The sequence below is a fragment of the Microcaecilia unicolor genome, chromosome 4 (genome assembly GCF_901765095.1).
Source record: "Microcaecilia unicolor chromosome 4, aMicUni1.1, whole genome shotgun sequence".
NCBI classification, from domain to species: Eukaryota; Metazoa; Chordata; class Amphibia; order Gymnophiona; family Siphonopidae; genus Microcaecilia; species Microcaecilia unicolor.
In genome coordinates this window covers 235,417,377-235,435,801 of record NC_044034.1, presented here as the reverse complement: position 1 = coordinate 235,435,801, position 18,425 = coordinate 235,417,377, and the positions used below count along the sequence as shown (strand labels likewise).

The window sequence follows — 18,425 nt, the reverse complement described above, 5'->3', positions numbered from 1 at the left end:
GCACTGCCAGCTCCACTCAGTGTTTCTGTGCTGGAATCTCAGTGCAGTTTGTTACCTTGTCTCTGAATGTCTCAGCTGTTCCATATCCCTCCGGGTGCAGAAGCTTGCTCCACTCTGTGTGCTAAAGTCAGACGCTGTGATTTACTAAAGAAAAGATCTTAAAACACTTTTAAAGCACTGCCAGCTTTACTCAGCATTTCTGTGCTTGAATCTCACTGGCTGTTCACACTGAACTAGGGATAGCGATTAGGGTTTTTTTTAATTCTTAGATTGTAATTTGGATAGGCTGTTTTAGAGATAAATATTTGATTCAGTTTTATTTAATGTTTAACAGTCTAATGAGGATGCATTGGATTTTAGTTATTATTATAGCTGTGTTAGGCTTTAGTTCTTATTCTGGACAGGAAGTATTAGATCAGAATTTGAAATTTTCATCTTTATTAAAGGAATGTCCATCACGATATTGTCGTTCTAAGCCTGCTCTGTATAATAATGCTTCCAATTTGATAGATTGCTCTGTAGCATGTGAACATAATATAGAGGTTGTTGTGGGCAATCGAGCCTTTAAACAGAAACAGAGCCTGGACTCGCGGAGATCTCGACTCTTTGATTCTTTAATACCAGTCCCTTTGATTCCATTTTCTAAAGATGTTAATCATTTAGTTCCAACCCAATGTTTTTACTTTAACTCTCGTTCAGTTTGTAATAAGTCTTTTATAATTCATGACCTAATAGAAGGCTCACGGGCGGGTTTAGCTTTTATAGTGGAAACATGGATTTCTGACTCAAGCTCTCAGTATATGGTCATAAAGTAATAAACTGTCCACCTACTAATAAGTGAGGGGGGTGAGTTAGTGCTTGTCTATAAAAGATTTTTTTCTATCTCATTAATACACAGCTTTGTAGACTCCTATCTTGAATTAATGGTCTGCAAGATATCTGACCCAAGTGGAGCTTTCTCTATAGGTCTATTGCTGATATATCGACTACCTGGAAAATGGGCAGCTGCTCAAGAAAAGCTGTATGAAGTTATCTCATATTATGCATCCTTTTTAAAGGATTTTGCTATTATAACTTGAAACAATTTTTTTATTGATGACATCGCAAAATCCGACAATATGCAATTTCTAATAAACAAGCGTCAGCAAATCTAACGTGATAACATCAAACTTTACCAGAAAATGTCCATTAATAATTCCTCGTGATCAAGTTTTCGCCCTTTTCCCTTCTACCCCCCTCCCCCACCCCCTATCCCACTCCAAGATCCCAACCAAATCACGAATATCAACATGGTGGTAGAATTCTAAGATGTAGGCGAGACCTTTACCCTTCAGGTCCCAACCTACCCTTGTTCCCTAAAGCCCTAACCCTTCCCTATGATGCCTAGTCCCCCTTATCCAGCCACCTTCAACAGCCCAGTGATAATCTATTCAGAATTTGATTTCGAGCTACAGGTGAGATTTTATTCAAATAGGCCTCCCAAATCGCAAAAAACCTCTGCTGCCTCATCGTCGACAAGTGGGCTTCCCATGATTCCCATATCATGTGTTGGTGCAGTTTATTCCTCCAGTACCAGATAGAGGGGGGGATGATCCAGAATCCAATGATTGAGAATGCATTCCTTTCCCAACATACAGGCCTTGCCTAGAAACAACTTTTCTTCCATATTCACAAGACCCCAACGGCCCGAAGTGCAGAAAATCGCTTTTTCAAATGTGAGGGAAACCCGATGCCCAAATACTAAGCAAAGAAACCCTGCCATTGCCAACCAGAATGATCTTATATATCTACACTGCCACATACCATGAAATAAAGAGGCATCTGTCAATCCGCATTTCCAACATTATCCCGTATCCACTACTCCAGCATGACAGGCCTGCTTAGGAGAGAAGTATGCTTTATGTATTTTTCTTTTTCTTTATTTTTCTTACATTTGTACCCCGCGCTTTCCCACGCATAGCAGGTTCAATGCGGATTACATATTATATACAGGTACTTATTTGTACCTGGGGCAATGGAGGGTTAAGTGACATGCCCAGAGTCACAAGGAGATGCCTGTGCCTGCAGTGGGAATCGAACTCAGTTCCCCAGGACCAAAGTCCACCACTCTAACCACTAGGCCACTCCTCCACTGTACTGTACAAAAATGGTACTCTTGTAATTCAGCACTGTGTACTACTCAAGAGCCCTCTCTAAGAGTTGCCAACAGCTCACTGAAAAGGGTGTTAGGCTATTAAATAAATTTTCTGAAATCTGATGCACTGAAAAGCAGCACTTTACCTTGTGTGACAAATGCATCTGATTAGCGTGACTAAATTTTGCTTGGTGAGGGGGGGTAGAGAGAAAATTTTGTGCCCACCCACTTTGGGTTCAGGCCCATCCAAAATTGGCAGTCTGGCTACGCCACTGCCTCAGGGGCTGTGCAGAACAATTGTATCCACCATTAATATAATTTATTATATACCGCCATTTGTTAAGAAAGACTTAGGTTGGCCTATTGCACTGAATTAAGATTAAAACCCATTTTATTTACTTTGGTCTGCAAATTCTGTGAAATAAGAGACAACAGCATCCATATTAGTTAATTTGTTAAAAATCTTAAATAATTCTTTAGAATTATTATCAGATTGCTATATCTTGCGATCATAATACTCAACCTTTGCCAATGATACTGCATTCTTGTATTTTCTAATGCTAGAACACCAAAGTGTATAATATGATTGCTCTTTAGTTTTTCTCCATAATCTCTCCATTCTCCTACAAGTTCTCTTCAAGAGTGCCAAAGTCTCAGAAAACCAAGGATTATTATTATACCTAATCTTCATTTGCTTTAGCTCTGACAAATCTGATAATACTTTCTCTACACCAAAATTCCAAATGTCAAGCATTGAATTAGAGCTATCTAAATAACTAACTGAATAACAAGGAAGGCTCGAACCATGTAAAAGTGAGTACTGTTTCTTTTTAATTAACTTAGGTGAATATTACAGTTTGATTTTAAAAAATCCATAAGAAATTGATCTGACCAAGGGCCCTGTTTACTATTCAGCGCTATAGGCGTGTTAATGTATTTAATGCACGTTAACCTTGCACGCGCCTACAATATGCCTATAGGCGCATACATGGTTAGCACGCATGCTAAGAGTAGGCGCGCTAAAAACCCTAACTCACCTTAGTAAACAAGGCCCTTAATGATCTAGTATCGCTTGAGAATATGTATCTGAAAGGTAGCCTATAAAATCTAAAGCATGACCTGTAGAGTGAGTGTGGACTACATAACCTATCATTATATTTAAAGAATTCATACATTTTATAAAATGGATGGAATCTAAATCAGTACTGTAAATCTTTTAAAATAACAAAATCCGGAATTCCGGTTGGGTCATGGAGTAGTGAGGTAGTGCGGGACCACTGCTCCTGAGTAACCGCTATAATCTGCTTTAGAAGGCCTCCCCCCCCCCCCCTCCAGAACTGAGAGAGAAAAGCTACCGGGAGAGAGTGGGTCCTACCAGCTGGATTATTTTACCGGGTCCGTAGCGTGGATGGGTGGATGGCATCCAAGGTTGCAAGGCGAGAGACTAAGGAGAAAAGTCGTGTGTACGAGGCAAAGATGGCGGACATAGGCATGCTGCCTTCGCCGAAGCCAAGTTCACAGTGGACAGCTGAGATCACAGCAGAGATGAAAAAGGCTGTGGAACAAACACTTGGTAGGAAGTTACAGTAAATTTTAGATAAATTGGACGGAATGGAAGAACGTTACACAACTTTGACGGCAGAGCTTCAGATGATCCAGCAGCGGGATGGGAACATCGAAGACACCATGCAACAGGCAGCGGAGCAGCCTTGGCTTATAGCACGTATTCTGCACTTGGAATCTAAAGTAGAGAACCTAGAGAACAGGTCCCGCTGCAATAAACTCCGCGTTGTTGGCTTGCCAGAAATGCTCCTTGAGAGAGACCTCCGCAGGTTCCTGGAATCATGGCTCCCACAAGTGTTAATGCTGACAGACTGGGCTGGCACCCTTCGGGTGGAGAGACCCCATAGATTGGGGCAACAAAAAGAGGGAGCTGACAGACCCTGAGTGGTAATCTTTAAAATGTTAAATTATGTTCATAAAATGGCGATATTACAGGCCTCGCGGGCGGGAGCACAATTGGAATACCAAGGTGCACGATTACTGTGTTTTCAAGATTACTCTGCCAAAGTATCGGTTGCACGCAAAGCATTTGCCCCGCTGTGCTCCAAGTTGTTTGGCATGAAAATTTGATTTAGTCTTCTCTACCCATCAAAGCTTAAGATAGTGGACAATGGGCAAGTTCACTTGTTTGCTACAGTTGCTCTGCATGTGAGAAACGATAACACAGCGACTGAAATGCCAGGGGCCTTGGGAAATAAAGAAATGATATGGATCATCTTAAAAACAGATGACGTAACCTTGGTCCACACGGGTGCTGTCTACAGACCATCGACACAATTGGAAGAATTAGATACAGTGGGGGAAATAAGTATTTGATCCCTTGCTGATTTTGTAAGTTTGCCCACTGACAAAGACATGAGCAGCCCATAATTGAAGGGTAGGTTATTGGTAACAGTGAGAGATAGCACATCACAAATTAAATCCGGAAAATCACATTGTAGAAAGTATATGAATTTATTTGCATTCTGCAGAGGGAAATAAGTATTTGATCCCCCACCAACCAGTAAGAGATCTGGCCCCTACAGACCAGGTAGATGCTCCAAATCAACTCGTTACCTGCATGACAGACAGCTGTCGGCAATGGTCACCTGTATGAAAGACACCTGTCCACAGACTCAGTGAATCAGTCAGACTCTAACCTCTACAAAATGGCCAAGAGCAAGGAGCTGTCTAAGGATGTCAGGGACAAGATCATACACCTGCACAAGGCTGGAATGGGCTACAAAACCATCAGTAAGATGCTGGGCGAGAAGGAGACAACTGTTGGTGCCATAGTAAGAAAATGGAAGAAGTACAAAATGACTGTCAATCGACAAAGATCTGGGGCTCCACGCAAAATCTCACCTCGTGGGGTATCCTTGATCATGAGGAAGGTTAGAAATCAGCCTACAACTACAAGGGGGGAACTTGTCAATGATCTCAAGGCAGCTGGGACCACTGTCACCACGAAAACCATTGGTAACACATTACGACATAACGGATTGCAATCCTGCAGTGCCCGCAAGGTCCCCCTGCTCCGGAAGGCACATGTGACGGCCCGTCTGAAGTTTGCAGTGAACACCTGGATGATGCCGAGAGTGATTGGGAGAAGGTGCTGTGGTCAGATGAGACAAAAATTGAGCTCTTTGGCATGAACTCAACTCGCCGTATTTGGAGGAAGAGAAATGCTGCCTATGACCCAAAGAACACCGTCCCCACTGTCAAGCATGGAGGTGGAAATGTTATGTTTTGGGGGTGTTTCTCTGCTAAGGGCACAGGACTACTTCACCGCATCAATGGGAGAATGGATGGGGCCATGTACCGTACAATTCTGAGTGACAACCTCCTTCCCTCCGCCAGGGCCTTAAAAATGGGTCGTGGCTGGGTCTTCCAGCACGACAATGACCCAAAACATACAGCCAAGGCAACAAAGGAGTGGCTCAGGAAGAAGCACATTAGGGTCATGGAGTGGCTTAGCCAGTCACCAGACCTTAATCCCATTGAAAACTTATGGAGGGAGCTGAAGCTGCGAGTTGCCAAGCGACAGCCCAGAACTCTTAATGATTTAGAGATGATCTGCAAAGAGGAGTGGACCAAAATTCCTCCTGACATGTGTGCAAACCTCATCATCAACTACAGAAGACGTCTGACCGCTGTGCTTGCCAACAAGGGTTTTGCCACCAAGTATTAGGTCTTGTTTGCCAGAGGGATTAAATACTTATTTCCCTCTGCAGAATGCAAATAAATTCATATACTTTCCACAATGTGATTTTCCGGATTTAATTTGTGATGTGCTATCTCTCACTGTTACCAATAACCTACCCTTCAATTATGGGCTGCTCATGTCTTTGTCAGTGGGCAAACTTACAAAATCAGCAAGGGATCAAATACTTATTTCCCCCACTGTATATATCAGGTTACAGATATCCAAAAGTTGGGAAAGAAAAAGAGAACTGCTGTTGCTAGGAGATTTCAACATGCTGGATGCAGATTGGAAAGTTCCATCTGCAGAATTGGAAAGAAGTAGAGAGATCGTGGATGCCTTTCATAGTGCTCTGTTCAGACAAAAAGTGACGGAACCCACAAGGGAAGGTGTGATGCTGGATCTGGTGCTCACAAATGGGGAAAGTATGTCTAATGTACGAGTGGGTGCCCACCTGGGCAGCAGTGACCATCAAACAGCTTGGTTTGATATAACAGCTAAAGTGGGGGGCAGCAACTCAAAACTCAGTCCTGGATTTCAGACATGCTGACTTTAGTAAAATGGGGGAATACCTGAAGAAAGAGTTGATGGGCTGGAAGGACATACGAGAAGAGGAAAGGCAGTGGTCCAGGCTGAAATATGGCTATGAACCTTTATATAAGGATAGTAAATAAAAGCAAGAAAAAAAAGGAAACCGATAAGGTTCTCCAAGCAATTGACTGAGAAAATAAAGGCTAAAGAGTTTGCATTCATGAAATACAGAAAAACTCAAGAAGAGGAACACAGAGAGGAATTCTGGATGAAACTGAAAGAAGACAAGAAAGATATACGTCTGGTGAAAGCGCAAGCAGAAGAACAAATGGCTAGAAATGTAAAGAGGAGTGACCAGAATTATTTTAGGTATAATAGTGAAAGCAGGAAGAATACAAATGGAATTGTGAGACTGAAAGATGCTGCGAACCACTATTTGGTGAATGATGAGGAAAAAGCAAATCCTGGAGAAGGACCATGATTGACTGGCAAAGGTACATATGAGATCGGAGCAGATATCGCACCATTCATGGAAGAAAGTGTTTATGAACAATTTGCAAATTTGAAGGTGGACAAAGCCATTGACTGGACAGGATCCATCCCAGGATATTGAGGGAGCTCAGAGAGGTTCTGGTGGGTCTTCTTAAAGATTTGCTTAATAAATACTTGGAGAGAGGAGAGGTTCCATGGGATTGGAGAAGAGCAGATGTGGTCCCTATTCACAAAAGTGGTGTCGGAGAATAAGCTGGAAACTACAGGTTGGTTAGCCTCATTTCAGTTATTGGAAAAGTAATGGAAGCGATGCTGAAGGAAAGTATAGTGAATTTCTTGGAATCAAACAAGTTGCAAAATCTGAGACAACATGGTTTTACCAAAGGTAGAATCTCACTGAATTCTTTGACTAGGTGACCAGAGTATTGTACATAAGTATTGCCATACTGGGAAAGACCAAAGGTCCATCAACCCCAGCATCCTGCTTCCAACAGTGGCCAATCCAGGTCACAAATACCTGGCAAGATCCCCAAAAAGTACAAAACATTCTATACTGCTTATCCCAGAAACAGTGGATTCTCCCCAAGTCCATTTAATAATGGTCTATGGACTTTTTCTTTAGGAAGCCGTCCAAACCTTTTTAGAACTCTGCTAAGCCAACCACCTTTACCACATTCTCTGGCAACGCATTCCAGAGTTTAATTACACGTTGAGTGAAAAAATATTTTCTCTGATTCGTTTTAAATTTACTACATTGTAGCTTCATCGCATGCCTCCTAGTCCTAGTATTTTTGGAAAGCGTAATCAGACGCTTCACATCTACCCGCTCCACTCCTCTCATTATTTTATAGACATCTATCATATCTCCCCTCAGCTGCCTTTTCTCCAAGCTGAAGAGCCCTAGCTGCTCTAGCCTTTTCTCATAGGGAAGTCGTCCCATCCCCTTTATCATTTTCGTCGCCCTTCTCTACACCTTTTCTAATTCCACTATATCTTTTTTGAGATACGGAGACCAGAATTGAACAAAATATTCGAGGTGCGGTCACACCATGGTGCAATACAAAGGCATTATAACATCCTCATTTTTGTTTTCCATTTCTTTCCTAATAATACCTAACATTCTATTTGCTTTCTTAGCTGCAGCAGCACACTGAGCAGAAGGTTTCAACGTATCATCAACGACGAAACCTAGATCCCTTTCTTGGTCCGTGACTCCTAACGTGGAATCTTGCATGACATAGCTATAACTCGGGTTCCTGTTTCCCACATGCATCACTTTGCACTTGCTCACATTAAACGTCATCTGCCATTTAATGGTACTAAGCCACTTAGATTACTGCAATGGAATTTATGCGGGATATAAAGAACAATCCTTAATGAAACTTCAGATCGCTCAAAACACAGCAGCTAGGCTTATACTTGGTAAAACGCGATTTGAAAGCACAAAACCCCTCTGCGAAAAACTGCACTGGCTCCCAATCAAAGAACGCATCGCCTTCAAAATCTGCACCCTGGTTCACAAAATCATCTACGGAGAAGCCCCGAGTTACATCTGAATCAACATGATCTTATCTAAATCTGCACTACCCAAGCTACAAAGGACTTAAATACAAAAAAACTTACACATCTAGTTTTTACTACATAAGCACACAACGACGTACGACCACCTAAAATTCCAGAAATCACTAAAAACCAACCTGTTTAAAAAGACATACCCTACTGATCCAACTTAAATGGCTAATCTCTGCAACACAACCAAACTAAAGCACGTAATAGACATAACACAGCTCTTCTGTTCTCCGATTCCCTAATGTGGCTGTGCCACATGAACTTGATCTTACCACATCATCACCCTGTATTTGTTCACACTGGAGCCTGCAAAGGCCTCTCTGGTACTATGAAGGCCACATTGAGCCTACAAATAGGTGGGAAAATGTGGGATACAAATGTAACAAATAAATAAATAACTAAATTTAGAAGCCCAGTCTCTCAGTCTCATAAGGTCCTCTTGTAATTTTTCACAATCCTCCCGCGATTTAACGACCTTGAATAACTTTGTGTCATCAGCAAATTTAATTACCTCACTAGTTACTCCCGTCTCTAGGTCATTTATAAATACGTTAAAAAGCAGCGGTCCCAGCACAGACCCCTGGGGAACCCCACTAACTACCCTTCTCCATTGAGAATACTGACCATTTAACCCTACTCTCTGTTTTCTATCTTTTAACCAGTTTTTAATCCACAATAGAACACTACCTCCTATCCCATGACTCTCCAATTTCCTCTGGAGCTTTTCATGAGGTACTTTGTCAAACGCCTTCTGAAAATCCAGATACACAATATCAACCGGCTCATCTTTATCCACATGTTTGTTCACCCCTTCAAAGAAATGTAGTAGATTGGTGAGGCAAGATTTCCCTTCACCAAAATCCATGTTGACTTTGTCTCATTAATTCCATGCTTCTGAATATGCTCTGTAATTTTGTTCTTTATAATAGTCTCTAACATTTTGTCTGGCACCGACGACAGACTCACCGGTCAATAATTTCCCGGATCTCCTCTGGAACCTTTTTTAAAAATCAGCGTTACATTGGCCACCGTCCAATCTTCCGGTACCACGCTTGATTTTAAGGATAAATTACATATTACTAACAATAGCTCCGCAAGTTCATTTTTCAGTTCTATCAGTACTCTGGGATGAATATCATCCAGTCCAGAAGATTTGCTACTCTTCAGTTTGTAGAACTGCCCCATTACATCCTCCAGGTTTAAAGAAAATTCATTACGTTTCTTCGACTCGTCAGCTTCGAATACCATTTCTGCCACCGTTATCCCACCCAAATATTCCTCAGTGAAGACCGAAGCAAAGATAGAAAACAGAGAGTAGGGTTAAATGGTCAGTATTCTCAATGGAGAAGGGTAGTTAGTGGGGTTCCCCAGGCGTCTATGCTGGGACTGCTGCTTTTTAACCTATTTATAAATGACCTAGAGACGGGAGTAACTAGTGAGGTAATTAAATTTGCCGATGACACAAAGTTATTCAAAGTCATTAAATCACGGGAGGATTGTGACAAATTACAAGAGGACCTTGTGAGACTGGGAGACTAGGCTTCTAAATGGCAGATGACGTTTAATGTGAGCAAGTGCAAAGTGATGCATGGGGGAAAGAGGAACCCGAGTTATAGCTACATCATGCAAGGTTCCACGTTAGGAGTCACGGACCAAGACAGAGATCTAGGTGTCGTTGATGATACGTTGAAACCTTCTGCTCAGTGTGCTGCTGCGGCTAAGAAAGCAAATAGAATGTTAGGTATTATTAGGAAAGGAATGGAAAACAAAAATGAGGATGTTATAATGCCTTTGTATCGCTCCATGGTGCGACCGCACCTCGAATATTGTGTTAAATTCTGGTCACCGCATCTCAAAAAAGATACCTGGCAGAAACCCAATTAGCAGCACCATTCCATGCTACCAATCATACGGCAAGCAGTGGCTTACTCCATGTCCATCTCAATAATAGACTATGGACTTTTCCTCCAGGAACTTGTCCAAATCTTTATAAAACCCAGATACGCTAAACGCCATTACCACATCCTCTGATGATGGATGGAGTGGAGTGGAGGATGGAGTGGAGGAGTAGCCTAGTGGTTAGAGCACCAGCTTGGACATCCAGCAATGTCCAGTTCAAATCCCACTACTGCTCCTTGTGATCTTGGGCAAGTCATTTAACCCTCCATTTTCTCAGGTACAAAATTAGATTGTGAGCTCTTGAGGGACAGGAAAATACCCGCTGTACCTGAATGTAACTCACCTTGAGCTACTACTGAAAAACGTGTGAGGAAAAATCTAAATAAATAACTATTCTTTGAGTAAAAAAATATTTCCTCCAATTTGTTTTAAAAGTATTTCCATGCAATTTCATTGAGTGTCCCCTGGTCTTTGTACTTTTTGAATGAGTGAAAAATTGATTCACCTCTACCTGCTCCACACCACTCAGTATTTTGTAGACCTCAATCATATCCCCCCTCATCTGTCTCTTTTCCAAGCTGAAGAGCCCTAACCTCTTTAGCCTTTCCTCATACAGGAGCAGTTCCATCCCCTTTATCATTTTGGTCGCTCTTCTTTGAACCTTTTCTAATTCCACTATATCTTTTTTGAGATAGTCGACCAGAATTGAACACTATAATCAAGGTGAGGTCACATCATGAAGTGACACAGAAGCATTATAATATTTTTGGTCTTATTTGCATCCCTCTTCTACTAATTCCTAGCATCCTGTTTGTTTTTTTGGCCACCGCTGCACACTGGACAGATTTCAGTGTATTGTCTACAATGACATCTAGGTCTTTTTCTTGAGTGCTGACTCCTAAAGTGGACCACAGCATCAGGTAACTATGATTCAGATTATTCTTCCCAATGTGCATCACTTTCCATTTATCTACATTAAATTTCATCTGCCACTTGGATGCCTAGTCTTCCAGTTTCCGAAGGTCTTCCTACAATTTTTCACAATCCACATGCATTTTGACAACTTTGAATAGTTTCATGTCATCTGCAAATGTAATAACCTCACTCGTCATTCCAATTTCAACCCCATTTATAAATATGTTAAATAGCGTCAGTCCCAGTACAGATTCCTGTATTCACCCTCCTTCAATGAGAGAGATGGCCATTTAACCCTACCTCCTGGTTTCTGTCCAATAACCAATTCTTAATCCACAGAAGGACATTTGATCTTGTGATTTGGTTTGATAATTTGATCTATTACATTTCTAACTTTACAGTGATTTGCTTTACAGCAGCTAATTAGGAAGACCTTCTCTAATACCCCTTCTTCCTTCTCATGGAGGTGGTTTTGAAAGCCATAAAGGTAAGTGCAATTCCCACCTCAAAGACTCCACCAAATTCTAAGTAAACGTAAGAAGTTAGCCTGAGATTATACATAACTTGCTGAGTTGTAAATGTCAATGATTAAATTTTCAGATATATACATGTATTGCTATTTTAAAATAAATATAGACAGGTCCTTTTGAACCCCAGGTCATAAATACAACATTACATAAGCATCACCATGCTGCAACAAACCAAAGGTCCATCAAGTCCAGTATTCTATTTCCAATAGTGGCTAATCAAAGTCACAAATTCCTGGCAAGATCCCAAAAGGGTAAAATAGATTTCATACTGCTTATCCCAGGAATAAGTACTGGATTTTCCCAATAATAATAATGATTTATGGACCTTTCTTTTAGTAGCTTGTCCAAACCTTTTTTTTTAACTCTGCTATGCTAACCACTTTTAGCACATGTTGAATGAAGAAATATTTTCTCCAATTTGTTTTCAATGTATTACTTAGTAGTTTCATTGCATGCCCTTGTACTTTTGGAAAGAGTAAACAAGTGATTTACACCTACCCATTCCACTCCAGTCATGATTTACTATCACATCTCCTGTCAGCATTGTTTCTTCTAAGCTGAGAGGAAGTATGCCACCTACAGCTCTGCCAGTAGGGGGTGCTGTTTCATTGTCATATTTTCAATAGTGAGGGACAAACAAGCTCTGCAGGACTCCAGAGAACATGTCTGTACCTAGTGACAACATTGAAGCACTATCCCCATTGGGAGCAATGCAGTTGGAGGCCTCAGAGTTCAGAACTCTGCTGCACGTCTCATATTCCGCCAGAACCGATATACTCATATCACCCCTCTCCTCAGGTCACTTCACTGGCTTCCGATCAGATACCGCATTCAATTCAAGCTTCTCCTTCTTACCTACAAATGCACTCAGTCTGCTGCCCCTCACTATCTTTCTACCCTCATCTCCCCTTACATTCCCGCCCGTAACCTCCGTTCACAGGATAAATCCCTCCTCTCAGTACCCTTCTCCACCACCGCCAACTCCAGGCTCTGCTCATTCTGCCTCGCCTCACCCTATGCTTGGAACAACCTTCCTGAACCCTTACGCCAAGCCCCCTCCCTGCCCGTCTTCAAGTCTTTGCTTAAAGCCCACCTCTTCAATGCTGCGTTCGGCACCTAACCCTTACCGTTCAGTGAATCCAGACTGCCCCAATTTGACTGCCCCTATCGGACCGACCGTTCACTTGTCTATTAGATTGTAAGCTCTTTGAGCAGGGACTGTCTCTCTTTGTTAAATTGTACAGCGCTGCGTAACCCTAGTAGCGCTCTAGAAATGTTAAGTAGTAGTAGTAGTAGAGGCCTCAGCTTAGAGGGCACATTGCCTGTCAGCTCTCTGTTCTCCAAACTGAAGAGCCCTAACCCCTCCCCCACCCCAAAAAACAATATTGGCATAGGATATCGGGCTATGTGAACGCTTCAGCAACACAGATATGTATGTTTGTAAAATGGCTAACATACACTTGTATGTGCCAACACATAAATGTATGTTCTGAAATGCTGGTACATGCAGGTTTATGTTGCTGTATTGTGCTCATTGGCATTTTAAACGTTGATGCTTGTGAAATGGATACTCTGGTGTGTACACATCTATTCTTGGATGCATTTTAGAACTGGCTCCATGTCAGCAGATCCTGTTCTAAAATACTTGTGGAACTTGAGATTTCCCAACCTGGATGTCTCAATTCTGCTTTGAAGAAAATAAAAATTCCAGCTCTCTCTTCCCACCCCACTCCCATTCTCCATGATCTGACACTTCTTTTTCTTCCCTCCCCCCAGGGTACATTACTCATCTCTCCCCCTCCCTTGGACCTCTCTTCCTCCCTCCCTCCCTCCCTCCCTCCCTCATTGCATCCTCTCTCTCTCTCTCCCCCCCCTCCCCGACCTCACCCCACATGGGTGCATTCTCTTCCCACCCCACATACACAGCCCGGCATCCGTCAGCTGTCTGGCGTCTTCCCCTTTTCTCCCTCCCCCTCCCTCTCCCCCTCCCCCCCCCCACATTGTATTTGTCCAAGTGTAACCATTCCAGCAGTACTGCAGACAAGACAGCCTCATTGTCTGCTGGCCCAGAAGAAGTCTTCCCTCTGCACAAATTTCTGTTCCTGCATAGGCGAGATGATGCAAAGGGGCCAGCAGACGAGGCTTTCTTGAATCTGTGGCACTGTTGGAATGGTCAGAAGACTGGAGCTGGAGGGCATGGAGAAAAGGGAAAGATGCCAGACTGAGGGCAGGTGGAGGGAAGGTAGATGCCGGGATGCACAGGGGCAGGGAGAGAGATGCCAGGCTATGTGGGGAGAGGGACAGAGATACTGGGCTGTATGCCAGTGCTCCCAACTGGGGGGCCTGGGCCCCCAGGGCCCCATGTAGCTATGGCCCTGGTTGGGGGATATAAGAAGCAAGTCCTCTGACAATTAGGTCGATGTTGGGTGGTTAGGGGGGAAGATCTTGGGGTGGGGGAGGGTTAAATGAGGGGATGGTGGGTACGGGCATTGTTATAGGTGGTGATGGGGAATTTAGGTCTTGGGGATTGGGGTTAGTTACTATAGGATCCCATATTTTTCGTGGTCTCTATATATTATACAGCTTTATTCACTTTTACTGTGTTGTTGTATTGCTGTTTTATGCTTGTCAGTGGACATTCATGTATACTTGTTTCAGAGTTGCTGTATTGTTATTTGGATCCAGAATAAAAAATTGTTGATGTTAAAAGTAACTTCATTGAAGCTGAAGCGCCCTAACCTCTTTAGCCTTTTCTCATATGAGAGGAGTTCCAGCTTCTTAATCATTTTGGTTGCCCTTCTTTGAACCTTTTCTGATTCTGCTATATTTTTTTTAGACATGGTGACCAGAATTGTAAACAATACGTAAGGTAAGGTCACAGCATGGCGTGATACAGAGGCATTATAGTATTCTTTGTCTTATTTTCTATCCCTTTCTTAATAATTTCTAGCATTGTTTGCTTTTTTGGCTGCTGCCCCACACAGGGTGGAAGATTTCAGCATATTGTCCACAATGATACCTTTTTCTTGGGTGCTGCTAAGGTGGAACCTAATATCAGATAACTATGCTTTGGATTATTTTTTTCCAAAATGCATTACTTTGCATTTGTCCACATTAAATTTCATCTGCCATTTGGATGCCCAGTCTTCCAATTTCCTAAGGTTTTCCTGCAATTATTCTCAGTCTGCATACATTTTAACAACTTTTAATAGTTTTCTGTCATCTGCAAATTTAATCACCCCAATTGTTCCCATTTTTAGATCATTTATAAATACATTAAATAAAACCAATCCCAGTACAGATCCCTGTATTCACCCTCCTCCACTCAGAGAAATTACCATTTAACCCTACCCTCTGTTTTCTATCCAATAACCAGTTGCAAATCCACAGCAGAACATTGTGTCCTATCCCATAGCTTTTTAATTTTCTGAGGACTCTCTCATGAGGGACTTTATCCAAAACTTTCTCAAAATCTAGATACACCAACTGGCTCACCTTTATCCACATGTTTATTCACACCTTCAAAGAAATGAAGCAAATAGGTGAGACAAGACTTCCCTTGGCTGAATCCACGTTGACTCTGTCCCATTAAACCATGCTTGTCCAATGCAGAAAACAGCAGTTTTGTTTTGTTTTTGGATTTTTTTTTTTTTTTTGCCAGCACCATTAGTATACTGCATAGAGTAAAACTTTTGTTCAGTGCCTGCATCAGGGAACTATACACTGAAGCCCTGTGCACCAGCCCCACAGTTTCACCAGGGGTGCCTAAATGTTTGCAGAGAACAGTACTCACTTTTTCCTAAATCAAAGGAAAAGCTCAGTAACTGATTCAAAATTTGAAAAAAGACTATGTACAGATGTAAAATACAGATGCATGACCCAAAGAGAATGACCACTTGATAAAGCTAAGGCTTCTGCTGCTACTGCTAGCAACCTCATCACCATGGCAATAATTGCACCTTATTTACTGGGTAGGGTATGAGATGCTGGGAGAGAGTTGCTTTTACAAAGCTTACAGAAATGCAAATATTACATAAGTAAATAAAAAAAAAAGCAGGAAACATGTCAGAAGACAATTAAATCATACATGAAAAATTGCATAAATAAATCAGTGCTATTCACTGCCTAACTACTGCTGGTTTTGCATAGGCCTAGCAACCTGACCTGCCCTTGTTGTTCCATCTGCAGTCTCAATCAAAGCTTCCCAAAGATATATTCTGCTCTGATAAATACTTATCGTACATTACACAGAGAATGTTACAGCCCCTCCAACAACTGCTGTCAACATCTTCAAACCTAGTTGCGGCCTTCACAGCAAACACTGCAACCATACCAACCAGAAAAGAAGGGGTGGGAGATGACATGAACAAATATCAGGAATCACATCAAGAAAGGGAATTAAATAGCAGCGTACCTACTAGCGCAACCCCCTTCATCGTGGGATTGCTTTGCCTGTCCCTGGTTATATTATTCCTCCGTTCTAGTTGCTTTTGGTTGTGGTCTTCCCTGAAGCGAAGCGCCAGTGATCCTATGGTCTGGCAGGAGGGGGGGGGGGGGGGGGGGGGAGAGAGACTGCGTTCTAGGAAGGAAGAACTAGCTCTGCAATTGGTTCCGACAGGGGGAGGGAGGTGGGTACTTGCAGGTTCCTTTTTGATGCTTTGCTTGTCGTCGGTATCACGGCAACAGCTGGACTCTCGCATCCTCATACACACTGATTTGCAGCCTTGGAGAGCGCTGCTTTGAACCAGACCAATGCCGCTTTCCTCACGCTCATATGAAGGGCTGCACACTCAGTCTGGGAAAGGGATTTTCTGTTAATAAGAACTGAAAGGGCCCTTTAATATACAGAATAAAAAATGGATTCGCAGAACAGGTAAGTAATAGTTATGCTGGGATTTATAGATACAAAAGTGTAAACAGAAATGTTTATTGTACTTATTCATAAAATGTATGTATATACCACTATATCTGGACAAGGCATTCAATGTGATTTATAAAAATCATAACTGTAAAATCATAAACCTGCCAAATGTAAAGACATATCCAATAAAATCTAATCCCCCTCCTATTCCCATATACTATTTTTTAATGCCATCAAGAAATAGGAAAGCTCATACCAGATAGCTGGGTCTTCCTGAACATGATCACTTTTTAAGATGTTCTGGGCATATCCAAAGGGCATTTTAATAGTTTTCTAGACAGGGTTTATTTCTCCACCTACCTCATCTAATACTTCAGCTTGCTTTCTTCCCTCCATTCACCAGACTTGATGGTTTCTTTATTTATTATTTATTTATTTATTGCATTTGTATCCCACATTTTCCCACCTATTTGCAGGCTCAATGTGGCTTACAATATTCTGATATGGCATTCGCCATTCTGGAGTAATAAGATACAATTGGTGTAGCAAAGAATACATGGATGGCAATATAGAATTAATCTTATAATGTTTTGGAGTAAAATATACAGTCGGTGTTCCATGGAGTGCATGGATATCAATGTAGAAATTAAGCAAACAGATATAGCGAGAAAGTGTTTAGAGTATAGTTGAAGTGGTGATGTGTTATAATTAACTTAGCTTCCTCCTTCACTCATTTTTCCTGCTCTCTTTTCTCATCTCTCCCCAAACTCTAATGGCTTAGGTTTTGTCCAAGCAGCCTTCATAGTGCACCTGGGGGACAACCCTCAGGGTGTTTGACTAGGATTATTATGTTTCCATTTACCAAAAAATGAGCTCACATATTAAATTTGCATATAGATATATGTTTAATACCAAACAAGTAATAAATAACCATAGCTAATGTAACTTTAAAGAATCAACAGAATAGAATGGTAGCTAAATGGGAAAGATTTGGCATTTCCTTTCTTTGTCCACTGGCTTTGAATCAGTGAAAAATGCTCTTTACACTGTGAGACGTGAGAGTAAAGACAAACCTTGTTATCTTCAATAATTTCAGGGGAGGAAGTTATCAAGGTACAGAAAAAGGCAAGCTTTTAATGCATCTTCATTTACCACAGGAGTCAGCAACCTGCAGTATAACAGTCTCGCAGTTTGCTGACTACTGTGGTAAATGAAAAATGCTGCTGCTGAGCCACCTTGCAAGGGTTATTACTGCAGCCCAGAAGCATTGAGCCTCAAAGCCGCAACCTGATGCTCCCAGGCCATTGCATAAAGGGGCCCCCCATCACATCTCTCTATTCCAATCAACTCCCCCACCCCCACCCCCAAATGGTCCCCACCATCTACCAGGACCTTCCTTACATGTAAACATGACTCCTAGCAGTAGTATTGTGAGACTAACACTAGAAGCACCATTTTGGAGACAGTGCCAGCAGGGCAGGAGTAACTGGGGATTGCTCCTGACCATCAACCATTGAACCACCAGGTACATAGTCATGAGCTGCTTTACATACATTCACATGTTTTATATCACATTACTATGTAACCTGCAGTGACCTAAATATCACCATGGTAGGGCAGGACATGCTGTGTGTTAGAGCCCTTTAAATCACGTTAAGGGCAAATAGTGCAACAAGGCCCTAATGAAGCTTGATAATTTCCCCCCTAAATGTTTATTGTTTATTGAACTTGACATACTGCATTCAAAAA

The 18,425-nt window shown here is 41.9% G+C and overlaps 1 protein-coding gene across 1 annotated transcript in view; it reads right to left on the bottom strand.

Annotated features, from left to right (window-relative positions):
• NALCN (sodium leak channel, non-selective) overlaps window positions 1-16,309 on the bottom strand; it is a 690,956-nt gene extending 674,647 nt beyond the window's left edge. The window contains 1 exon segment of the mRNA XM_030201343.1: window positions 16,230-16,309. The gene's annotated coding sequence lies outside the window, so the exon portion shown is untranslated.
• Between the last annotated feature and the right edge of the window lie 2,116 nt (window positions 16,310-18,425).